We start from the raw sequence: 11,731 nt of genomic DNA on the forward strand, positions 1-11,731 counted from the left end.
TGCCCTGTTTCAGCATCATAAAGTAGTATAGTCAGCAAAGTTTTGTGTACAACAAGGGCTATACCTATTCTCGTTAGTGAGGGGGGGGGGTCATGATTTTTTGTAAATTGTTCCTTTTCCTGATTATTTTGCTAGTCATAAGATGAACATACCACTTGATGAGCCTTTTACGATTATCTTTAAATATACCTATTGCTATCCTTCAAATGTATACCATCCCTCCTACCCCTTAACAGGGCTGGATAATTGCCTCTGCTATGCATAACTGTTTCAGTGGGATGGGGGTCACATTGGCTCTATTTAGTATTATGACCAAACAACTGACATGAAACAAGCCTAAAAGCAATTCACAGTAAAAAAATCAATCAACTTTTCTATATAGCCAAGGGCTATATCCAGCAAATACATTCTGTGACCATACAGGCTATACATGATGTCTGACAAAAAAAATAATGATAGTAATAATTAAGAAAGCAAAAGTGGGTAAACAAAATTACATAAAAGACATTTATTTTAAAATGGTTACAGCATTCAAATTAATAACCAAATTACAGAAAAAATAATTTAGAGACAACACAAGGACATTCAACATACACAGGTGACTCTGCATATAATGTAGTCAAGAAGCATCCCAATTACTTATTCATATTAGATTAAATATATGAAACAATTTATCACTTTAAGTGTTCTTATAAGGGCTCAAATGGAATTTTTAAATAATCTGATTAGTATATTCGAAAAAAGCATCAAAAGAAACATTGAGCAGCATGTCCATCTTCTACCTTACAAGTTAACCAAGAAATAAAAAAATTTACCTTAAGTCCTAGATAAGAGGCTTTTGGCTATATTGGAAAGTACTGGAGTTAAGTAAACGAAAATTTCATAAATGAATTCAGAGCCTTAAAGATGCTCTGGGAAGAGCATCTTCCCATCTTCCATAATTCAAGCTTTAAGATCAGCATACCACTCACGTGCACTTCAATACTAATTCTAAATATACTAATCACTACCATCATAAACATTTTCGAGTCCCCATCCCCTCCCTAATGGGGCCAGATATAATCCTAGAATATATACAAAACTTTCCTGATTTTTTGGGTTTCATGATTTATTTGTGCTTATCTCTCATCACACAATTTGGGGTAGAGATCTGGATATGGGGCTTTTTGCTATCTTAGAAAGCAATTGGGTTAGATAAATGACTTTTTAAGGAGTGGATCCAAGACCTTAAATATTTAAGGAATGAATTAATCTTTAAAGAATAGCTTTTTAAGGAATGAATCCAAGGCCTTAAATATACCCCATAAGATGCTTTCAAAAAACTACATCTACCCCTTCCTGGTTTCCAATGGTTTGAAGATTGCATAGAAGACAGCGCTATAATTATGCCTATTTGAATTTGGACAAAAAATTACCTTAGTTTTATCTATCAATTTCCTATGGTCTCAGCAGGATTTCAAGCCGTACTAAGGATCTCTTCCCCAAAATTTATGAATAGTTTTGCAAATTATAAATCAGGATTGAGCAAACATAAGAGGCCAAAACATATTCATTGTATCTTGTTTTATTTGTAGATCTATTTCTGGAGATTTCATTTTTATAATTGCAGATTGTCCAATGTCATCAGAGTACAGGTTGGATGGGGAAGAGGTGGAGGTAGATGCTTCAAAAGACCTTCCTAAGACATTACTGAGGCTCTTGGTCCAATTCTAAAGTTTAATTCACCAATTCAAAGTTTTCCAACATAACAAAAATCCCCTCATCTAATATTTTATCACAGTTTTGTTAATAATAACAAACAAAGTAAATCTGAAAAAAAAAATCAAATGAATCAAGTTTTGCATATAAAATTATGAATAAAAATATCCTAGCCTGATATACATATCAGGGCTATACTGGCCTCTTTATAGGGGAGAGGGTACATTTTGTGAGGATAGCAATTAGTATATTTGAGATCATCCTTGAAGGGTGCATTGAGTGGTATGTTAATCTTTTGGCAAGCACAGTAATAAAAACATCTGAAAATTTAATAGACCACCAATGTTGTAAAAGCAAAACATTCAGAATTACATCTAAAATTTGGTAACAGTGGCATAGCTAGGGGGCAAAGGGAATGGCCATCCCTGGATGCAGCCTCTGAGGGGCCATCAAACAGACAGTTTTTTTCCATGGGCACTATGCTCTTCTGATGTCATCAGAACACTATTCCATGTTCTGTTGCCATTTGTAGTGGATCTGATTTAATAGTGATCATTATTATATCAAACAGTTCATGGTAATGAACTGTAGTAAGGAGTGACTACATTTTAATGCTGATGTTAGATATACAAGTTTCATCAAGTCTAGTATTACCCATCAAAAGTTATGAGCCTGAGAAAATTTACCTTATTTTAGAAAATAGGGGGAAACACCCCCTTAAAGTCATACAATCTTAACTAAAGTCACACCATCAGATTCAGTGTATCAAAAAACCTTATTGTAGGAGTTTCAAGCTCCTATCTACAAAAATGTAGAATTTTGTTTTGTTTTTTTGCCAGAAGGCAGATCACAGATTCATGTTTATTTGTTTGTTTTTTTGTTGTTTTTTTCCCCAGGGGTGATCGTATCAACCAAGTGGTCCTAGAATGTTGCAAAAGGGCTCATTCTAACGGAAATGAAAAGTTCTAGTGCCCTTTTTAAGTTACCAAAAAAATTGGAGGGCACCTTGGCCCCCTCCCACGCTAATTATTTTCCCAAAGTCAACAGATCAAAATTCTGAGATAGCCATTTTATTCAATGTAGTCAAAGAACCTTATAACTATGTCTTTGGGGATGACTTACTCCACCACAGTCCCCATGAGAGGGGCTACAAGTTACAAACTTTGACCTGTGCTTACATATAGCAATGGTTACTGGGAAGTGTACAGACATTTTCAGGGGGATTTTTTGGTTGGGGGAGGGGTTGAGAAGAAGGGGATATCTTGGGGGAACTTTCCATCAAGGAATATGTCATGGGGGAAGAAAATTTCCATGAAGGGAGCACAGGATTTTCTAGCATTATTTGAAAAAAAAAAACAATGAAAAATAAATATGAAAAAGTTTTTTCAACTGGAAGTAAGGAGCAGCATTAAAACTTGTAATGAACAGAAATTATTACACATATCAGGGGCTGACCTCCTCCTATTACCTCGCTCTTTACGCTAAAGTATTTTTAATAATTTCAACTATTTATTCTACAGCTTTTGTGAGTCAGGGGTCATTCTTAATGAATTGGGACAGAATTTAAGCTTTAGTGTAAAGAGCGAGGTACTGACAAGGGGGTGAACCCCCTCATATATGTAATAAAAAGATGAGAATACAAAAGTTCGTTATGTAGACTAATTTATAAGTTCTGTATATCTTTTACTAATAAAAACATTCATAAAAAACTAAAAGTTCTAGTTGCCTTTTTAAGTAACGAAAAAATTGGAGGGCAATTAGGCTTCCTCCCCTGCTCCTTTTTTCTCAAAATCATTCAATCAAAACTATGAGAAAGCCAGTTAGCCAAAAAAAAAAATGAATATAAATTTCATTTTAATTATTCGTCTGTGGAGAGTCAAAATCAAAACATGCATTGATTCAAAAACATTCAGAAATTAAATAAAAAAAAAGTTTTTTTAACTGAAAGTAAGGAGTGACATTAAAACTTAAAACGAACAGAAATTACTTCATATATGAAAGGGGCTGCTTCATCATCAACGCCCCGCTCTTTAAGCTAAAGTTTTTTACTGTTTTAAAAAGAAAAGTTGAGAGAAAGAGTCATACTTTAGCATAAAGAGCGGGGCGTTGATGAGGAAGCAGCCCCTTTCATATACGAAGTAATTTCTGTTTGTTTTAAGTTTTAATGTCGCTCCTTACTTTCAGTTAAAAACTTGTTGTTTTTTTTTATTTAATTTACTGAAGGAGCCTAGAAGGAAACTTGTACTTAAGCAACATCAAAAAAGTAAGAATACTAAACAAACTGAAATTAATTTCCCAAATGTGCCTTTTTTAGTTCTTGAGAAGTGTTAGGAGGAAACTTTAACAATAGGTTGCTATTAATTGTTTATTTTATCTTTTCAACTGTGACCTCATGTCTTTTATGGCCAGTCATGAAGAAGAGCAAATATTTATGGATACCCTTGAAAAAAATGACAATAAAGGACAAACTGACTGGTCATGAGAATACACTTTGCCAAAGCTTTTGACCAGCCCAGGGGGAAGGGGGGTTAGCATTGTCCCTGGGTGCTGGAAACCCTAGCTAAATCACTGCTTGGTAATATTCTATTTTATTGGAAGGAAATATGTTAATACAATAAATTATCACACATAGATTTCTTATTTTACACTCTTTTGAACCATCACATCCAAATTTGTGATAATGTACCCCACCAAAACCCCTTGGTGGTCCTAGATGTACCCCTAAATAATGTATTAATTTGTTGTTTTTATCTCATGATCTATTGATTGTGACACATACAGTGCCTAACAATTTTTTTTTCTTTAAGTATAGATAGGTATAGACTTGTCTTCTCTGCAGCCTTCTAAGCCCTAGAAACAAGAACACAGTGGATATGGTATAGCCTTGTAGCTTGTCTATGAAAAGTCTCTTATCTAGAACCTTTGGTAAATATTTAATAGTTGACCACTTCTGAATAAAATATGCTAATAAAATAAAAGTAGTACCATTAGGTTTCTTATTTTATGCTCTCCCCAAATATTATGGTTAATTTTCTGACAATGCACCCCACCCCCCAGATGGTTTATGACATAGACCTAATAAAATATTTCTCTGTTAATTGAATCTTCTGATATATCATTAGTTATTTGTTAAAATGGGCCTCTTTAGTCTCAACTTGACAGAATTCTAATTTTTCTGTGGTTGATAGGAATGATTAATAAATTACTACACACAATTTTTGAAAAGTGGATAGTAATGGAAGGTAAATATTTAACACTTAGGCAATTCTGAAGGAAATATGTTGATAAAATTAGTAACATTAGATTTTTTTCTTTTATACTGGTTCAAAATATCATGGCCACTTTTCTGACAAGGCACCCCAATCCATACTCCTGATGATCCTAGATATAGCCTTAAAAATATGTCTTTCTGTGAGCTGAACCTTGTGATATGTCATAGATTCTTTCTTAAAATAGGTTTCTGTAGCCTCAACATAAAGAAATTTCAATTTGCCTGTGGCTGATCACAATATGGGATATAAATTTTACTCAAAATAATTTTAAACAGTAGATAGCAATGAAAGAAAACATGATAATCCAAATAGTAGTAACATGCTACATAAAGTAAGAATTTCATTGTTTTAGTTTTTATATATTCCTAGGGGTATACATGGGACCATCATGGAAGGAGGGGAGCATTACCAGAAACGCAACTATCATATTTGGAAAGTGCATGAAATAGGGTATCTAATGGTAGCCTACTATACTGGTAACTGGTATCAAGCAATTTCTAAATATTATGGTTGCTTATCTGAAAATGTATTCTTCCCCTATTAGGGTCCCATATATGTAAAAACTAAAAGAAAACACTAAAATTCCTTTGTTATACTTTCTAAAAGTAAGTCAATATCTATATATATAAAAATAAGTTGTCTGTCTGTCTGTGGGTCTGTGGATCAGGTGACGTCATGTTTCGGCTGACGTCATGAAATTAGTTGCCGTCATTTTTGTTATGACGATGGTATATTGTAAAACACATTAATTTGGTTAATAATATACCATTTAAAACACCAAAATGAACATGCTGGAGTAGTCACTCGGTGAGAGAGGGTGTCAGAACAAAGAATGAAGGTCCCAGGTTCAAATCCTGGTTAGGCTAAAAAAGGTAAAAAACTAAAAACTAAAAAAAAAACTGAAAAAACTAAAAAAAGGCAAAAACTACAAAAAAAACTAAAAACTAATAAAAAAATAAAAAAGCCGAAAAACTAAAAAAACTAAAGAAACTAAAAAAAGGAAAAAACTTTAAAACTAAAAACTAAAAAAAACTAAAAAAAAGGAAAAATGAAAAATAGAAGAGAAAAAGAATACTAATAAAATTAAAAATAAAAAAAAATAAAAAAGATAAAAAGCTAAAAAAAGGTAAAAACCAATAAAAACTAAAAAGAAAAAAAGGTAAAAAACTAAAAAAAAAAATTCATCTAAAAAACTAAAAAAAAACTAAAAAACGTAAAAACTAAAAGAACTAAAAAAGTAAAAAAAAAAAACTAAAAAAAGGAAAAAACTGAAAAATAAGCGGGATATAAAACAGGGGGATATAAATGACGACCGGGACACCGGGACATAAGGAATATAAATGAATCAGAAAATACAACTCATGTTTCCAAATGACGTCGTTTGGAGCCCAAATTGAAAATCCAGATCAATTTATGTCTACTTTCAAAGTAAAAGGGCAAATTTATCATAGAGCAGGGTCTCTTCAACCATTCTCAGGCGAGAATCATAAATTTTTACAATTGTACTTCATCAGTGATAGAAATTCTGAATTGAATGCACGTTGCGAAATTTCTCCCAACATTGAAAGGACAATCGTTTCCCAATTACAACATCTTTTCCACAAAAATAATAATTTAGTGCGTCTGTTCAAAACAGCCATCGATTTGATGCCTACTTATACGCATAAAATTGTTATTTCCGCTGACAAAACGCCTCCTGGCCAACATGTGCGTAGATACAATGCTCCAACTATCGACGAAGTGGCCATCGTTATGGTCGGTGATCAGTTTTTACCTCGAGATATTATTCTCAGGGTTTCCACCACATGTGCTACAACTAAAAATAGGCCTACCAATAATACTTTTAAGAAATATAAACCCACCAAAGCTTTGCTATGGCACTCGACCTGCCGTAAAAAAAACAATGGAAAACCTAATAGAGGCCACAATCCTGACAGGGCCTTTTGAGGGTGAGGCTGTTCTTATTCCTCGCATTCCCAAGATTCAAACGGATCTGCCTTTTCAATTTAAAAGATTGCAATTCCCAATTCGATTAGCATTTGCAATCACCATTAACAAAGCTCAAGGTCAATCATTAGAAAAATGTGGTATAGATCTTAATACTGATTGTTTTTCCCATTGAAAATTGTACGTTGCATGTTCGAGGGTCGGTAAACCTGACAATCTATTTATATGCAGCGACAATTGGACAGCGAAGAATGTTGTATATTCGCAAGTTTTACGCAGTTAATTTGTATTTTATCTATCTATCTATCTATATAAAAACGAGTTGTATGTATGCATGTTTGTTTGTTTGTAAAAAGAGCGTTTGCATATGATGTCATTATTAGTACATATGGCTTTGTATATGCAGAGACAATGGGAAAGCCAAGAATGTTGTATATTCGCAATTTTTACGTAGTTTAACTCCTGCAGACGAAATGAATGCTTGCCTAAAAAATTCTAATTTATAGGCACACATAAAAATATTAAAATTAACTACAAATATGCATGTCCGATTGCAAAACAATGACTCTGGTCAAACAGTAGACTCAATTTCAGGACGTATACAACTACCTGCTGATTTCTGTAATTTAGTGACGTCCAAAAATGAATTGATTGAAAAAGTATTTCCGAATATTCTAAAAAATTATAAAAATAATAAATGGCTAAGTGAAAGAGCGATTCTTGCACCCAAAAATATAGACGTCCACAAAATCAACAATATTGTTTTGAACAAGATTCGAGACCAGGCAGTCCTTTACAAGTCAGTCGACACAGTTTTGGAACCAAATGAAGCGGTTAATTATCCATCTGAATTTTTAAATTCCATAGATCCTTCAGGGTTTCCACCACACGTGCTACAACTAAAAATAGGCGTACCAATAATACTTTTAAGAAATATCAACCCACCAAAGCTTTGCAATGGCACGCGACTTGCTGTAAAAAAAAACAATGGAAAACCTAATAGAGGCCACAATCTTGACAGGGCCTTATGAGGGTGAGGCTGTTCTTATTCCTTGCATTCCCATGATTCCAACGGATCTGCTTTTTCAATTTAAAAGATTGCAATTCCCAATTTGATTAGTATTTGCAATCACCATTAACAAAGCTCAAGGTCAATCATTAGAAAAATGTGGTATAGATCTTAATCCTGATTGTTTTTCCCATGGACAATTGTACGTTGCATGTTCGAGGGTCGGTAAACCTGACAATGTATTTATATGCAGTGACAATTGGACAGCGAAGAATGTTGTTTATTCGCAAGTTTTACGCAGTTAATTTGTATTGTATCTATCTATATAAAAACGAGTTATGTGGATGCATGTTTGTTTGTTTGTAAAAAGAGTGTTTGTATATGACGTCATTATTAGTACATACGGCTTTGCATATGCACAGACAATGGGAAAGCCAAGAATGTTGTTTATTCGCAATTTTTGCATAGTTTGAAACACATATATAAATCTATCTATATTCACAGGTGGGACACAGGGACACAACTACAATGGCGCATAACTAATATGGCGTGTAACAAGTTACGCGCGCGGGGGGGGCTTGGGGGGGGGCGAAGCGCCCCACCAACTAGGTGTTGGGGCAGCGCGAAGCGCCACCCCAACAGCTAGTATATATATATATATATATATATATATATATATATATATATATATATATATATATATAACTATATATAGTTATATATATATATATATATATAACTGGGACTTCAGTAGCAAACTAGTTAACTAATTCTACTGTGTATTAAAACATTATTGATGTCTGACTAATTGGCTATTTATAATGACTAATCATTCATATTATAATGACTAATCAGTATTTATACTGACTAATTGGCTATATATAGCACTTCATATAACTGACTTACCAATAAAGTTAATATACCACTTGATGCCTTTTTGAGTTCTTAAAAATGATGAATTTTCAAAAAACTAAACACTTTTTGAGCTTTTAAAACTGATGAATTTTCAAAAAATTATGAGAGTTCATATAACTGACTTACCAATAAAGTGAGCATACCACTTGATGCCTTTTTTTATGTTCTTTGCAAATATAATAATTGCTTCTACCACAAATTCAAATTTAAGCACTTTTAAGTTCTTAAAAATGACAAATTTTCAATTAAAGTATGACTATGAGTAATACTATGTTTTCTCAGCACCATCTTTTTATCATTTTCAAAAAAAAAATAAGGCTACATTTTCTCAGTGCTAAAATTATTTACAATAAGGTTAGTTTAGGTTAGGTTAAAAAGTGCTTAAATTTGAATTTATGGTAGAAGCAATTATTATATTTGTAAAGAACATGAAAAAGGCATCAAGTGGTATGTTTACTTTATTGGTAAGCCAGTCATACAAACTGCTGTAATTTTACCACCAACTAGGCCTAGTTAGCTAACTTAATAGCATATATACAATTCTGATATTAGCTTACTAGTTGGCTAATTAAGGCTGAAATGTATGTATAGGGGAGATCTAATAGCAAACTGCTTGGCTAATTTAAAGATTCTATACATATACACTGTCATTCATATCATCCACCTAGTTGGCTAGACATTAGGTAAATGTTTAGTTTTGTTCCAAGTGCTCTAAACTGGAAACTATGCTGCATTCCAGTTTAGAGCACTTGGAGTGGGCTTATAATCCTTATATCACTCCAAGCTGCAATTTAAGGTAGAAATGCCAATTCTAGAAGCACATGCATTCTTGGCAGACCTTCCTCCTCCTCCATGGGGCAAACTAAAAATGTGTAAAGTGGGCTTGCTTATAGGTAACATTACCTATAGCCTAGAGCAAAGCATATTAGTCCATGAGCCCTGTGGGCAGCAGGGCAAGGTCTGTATTCTATATTCTTTAACAAACCTTGTTTGAGGTTTTTTTTTTTAGTTTTATTGCTCTTTGTTAAATAAATATAGAATGCAGACCTTGCCCTATTGCCTGCAGGGCTTATGGACTAATACACTTTGCTCTATAGGTAATGTTACCTGTAAGCAAGCCCACTTTAGGCTATGTGTTTTTAGTCTTGTTGGAGGGGGATTTTAGAAACCTAAAAAATGGATACACTTCTTTAATAATGACAAAGAAACAAGATGTGATCATAAGAATCTTGCTATATGCAGTAATATGCACTTTAGAGCACTTGGAACAAAACTAAACATTTACCAGACATTTTTTTCTATAGGCTATATAATGTTTGGCTAAAGTTTTTTTTCTCTTCATGTAGGCTAGACTGTAACCTATTTTCTATGAACCACTTGGTAGTATACCTTAGTTTTGAAATGATCAGCCCCTAAAAATTTACCAAACTTTGTCTTCAATGTGCCAGTTAGACCTAGGCTAATCTGACTTACCTGAATTTGTGTGAAGATTCAAATTCTGAGTGTGCTAGGCAGATTCCTTAACAGCCTTACAGGGATAGGCAATATATAATGTGTTTTCATCCACAGTTTCAGAGCTGGGCTAATTATAGGCTAAACTAGGCCTATATCTTGAAAGCATATCAAAGTTGAGTAGGCTAAAGGGTTATTTTGGGTAGGCAAGGCTAACTCTGAAAACCACTTCTTAGAAAATTGACTGTGACTGTGTTGACTTGGTTAAAATAATATTTCCATGGTGAACATCCACAAAATCTGATCAAAACATCACTGTCTGGAAATAATTAAACTTCACACCTTGAACATCAAAACATACATAAATAAAATGGCAATTGAATAATGAAATAACTAACACAAGGTATGTAATCCCTACGGATTGCGTTGAAAATGAAAATCTCGATGTAGCATTTGATGGCAGAAATTGGCGCTTTCCAGACAAGATGGAAAAATAGAATATAGAAAATAGAAAATTATAATTACACTATTTAGGTTGTTTTCCGTTGTTTCTCGTCTGATGGCCGGTTTGAAGAAGAACCAAAATTACGTAGGTGACAGAGGATCCCCCATTTAACAGATCCTAAAATACTAATTTTTTTCGTAGCTTTTCTGTAAAATGAGCTACTTATCGTAAAAATGTAAAATGGCTAATGATTGAACTACTAAAAATAATTGACCATTCAGAAACAAGCTTACATTTTGCTGATTTCATAGAATCCAGTGTGACACTTATACTTGGCAAATAGAAAACTGCTATCAAACAGTTCGTGGTAACAAACTGTAATAAGGAGCGACCCGGTTCAAAAGGAAACGAAACTCTAAAAAACGGAATTTTTATGCTAATAGATACGCCAAAAGAATCAGATTTTTATGTTGATTTTAAATATATAAGTTTGATTAAATCTAGTGTTACTCATCAAAAGTTACGAGCCTGAGAAAATTTGCCTTGTTTTGGAAAACAGTGGGAAACACTCCCTAAAAGTTATAGGATCTTAACGAAAATCACATCAGCGCATTCAGCGTATCAGAGAACCTTAACGTAAAAGTTTCAAGCTCCTACTTACAAACTAAATAAAAAAACAACAAGTTATTTAAAATGAAAGTAAGAAACAACATCAAAACTTAAAACGAACAGAGATTACTCCGTATATGAACGGGGCTTTTCCTCTTCAACGCCTCGCTCTTTACACTAAAGTTTAACTCTTTCTCTTAACTCTACTTCTCATGACAATAAAAAACTTTAGCGTAAAGAGTGGGGCGTTAAAGAGGAAAAGCCCCTTTCATATACAGAGTAATTTCTGTTCGTTTTAAGTTTTAATGTCGCTCCTTACTTTCATTTAAAAAAACTTGTTTGTTATTTAATTTATGGATGTTTTTTAATTAATGCATGTTAAGA

The 11,731-nt window shown here is 33.3% G+C and overlaps 1 protein-coding gene across 5 annotated transcripts in view; it reads right to left on the minus strand.

The window, feature by feature from the left end:
- Window positions 1–10,676, minus strand: part of LOC136027585 (serine/threonine-protein kinase mig-15-like) — a 130,636-nt gene extending 119,960 nt beyond the window's left edge. For 3 of the 5 annotated variants that reach the window (XM_065704966.1, XM_065704967.1, XM_065704965.1), the window contains exon 1: window positions 10,315–10,676. The gene's annotated coding sequence lies outside the window, so the exon portion shown is untranslated. The remainder of the gene's footprint in view (window positions 1–10,314) is intronic. The other 2 variants (XM_065704969.1, XM_065704968.1) reach the window with 1 other exon arrangement.
- Window positions 10,677–11,731: the final 1,055 nt, after the last annotated feature.

This window comes from Artemia franciscana, chromosome 5 (assembly GCF_032884065.1).
Source record: "Artemia franciscana chromosome 5, ASM3288406v1, whole genome shotgun sequence".
Classification (NCBI taxonomy): domain Eukaryota; kingdom Metazoa; phylum Arthropoda; class Branchiopoda; order Anostraca; family Artemiidae; genus Artemia; species Artemia franciscana.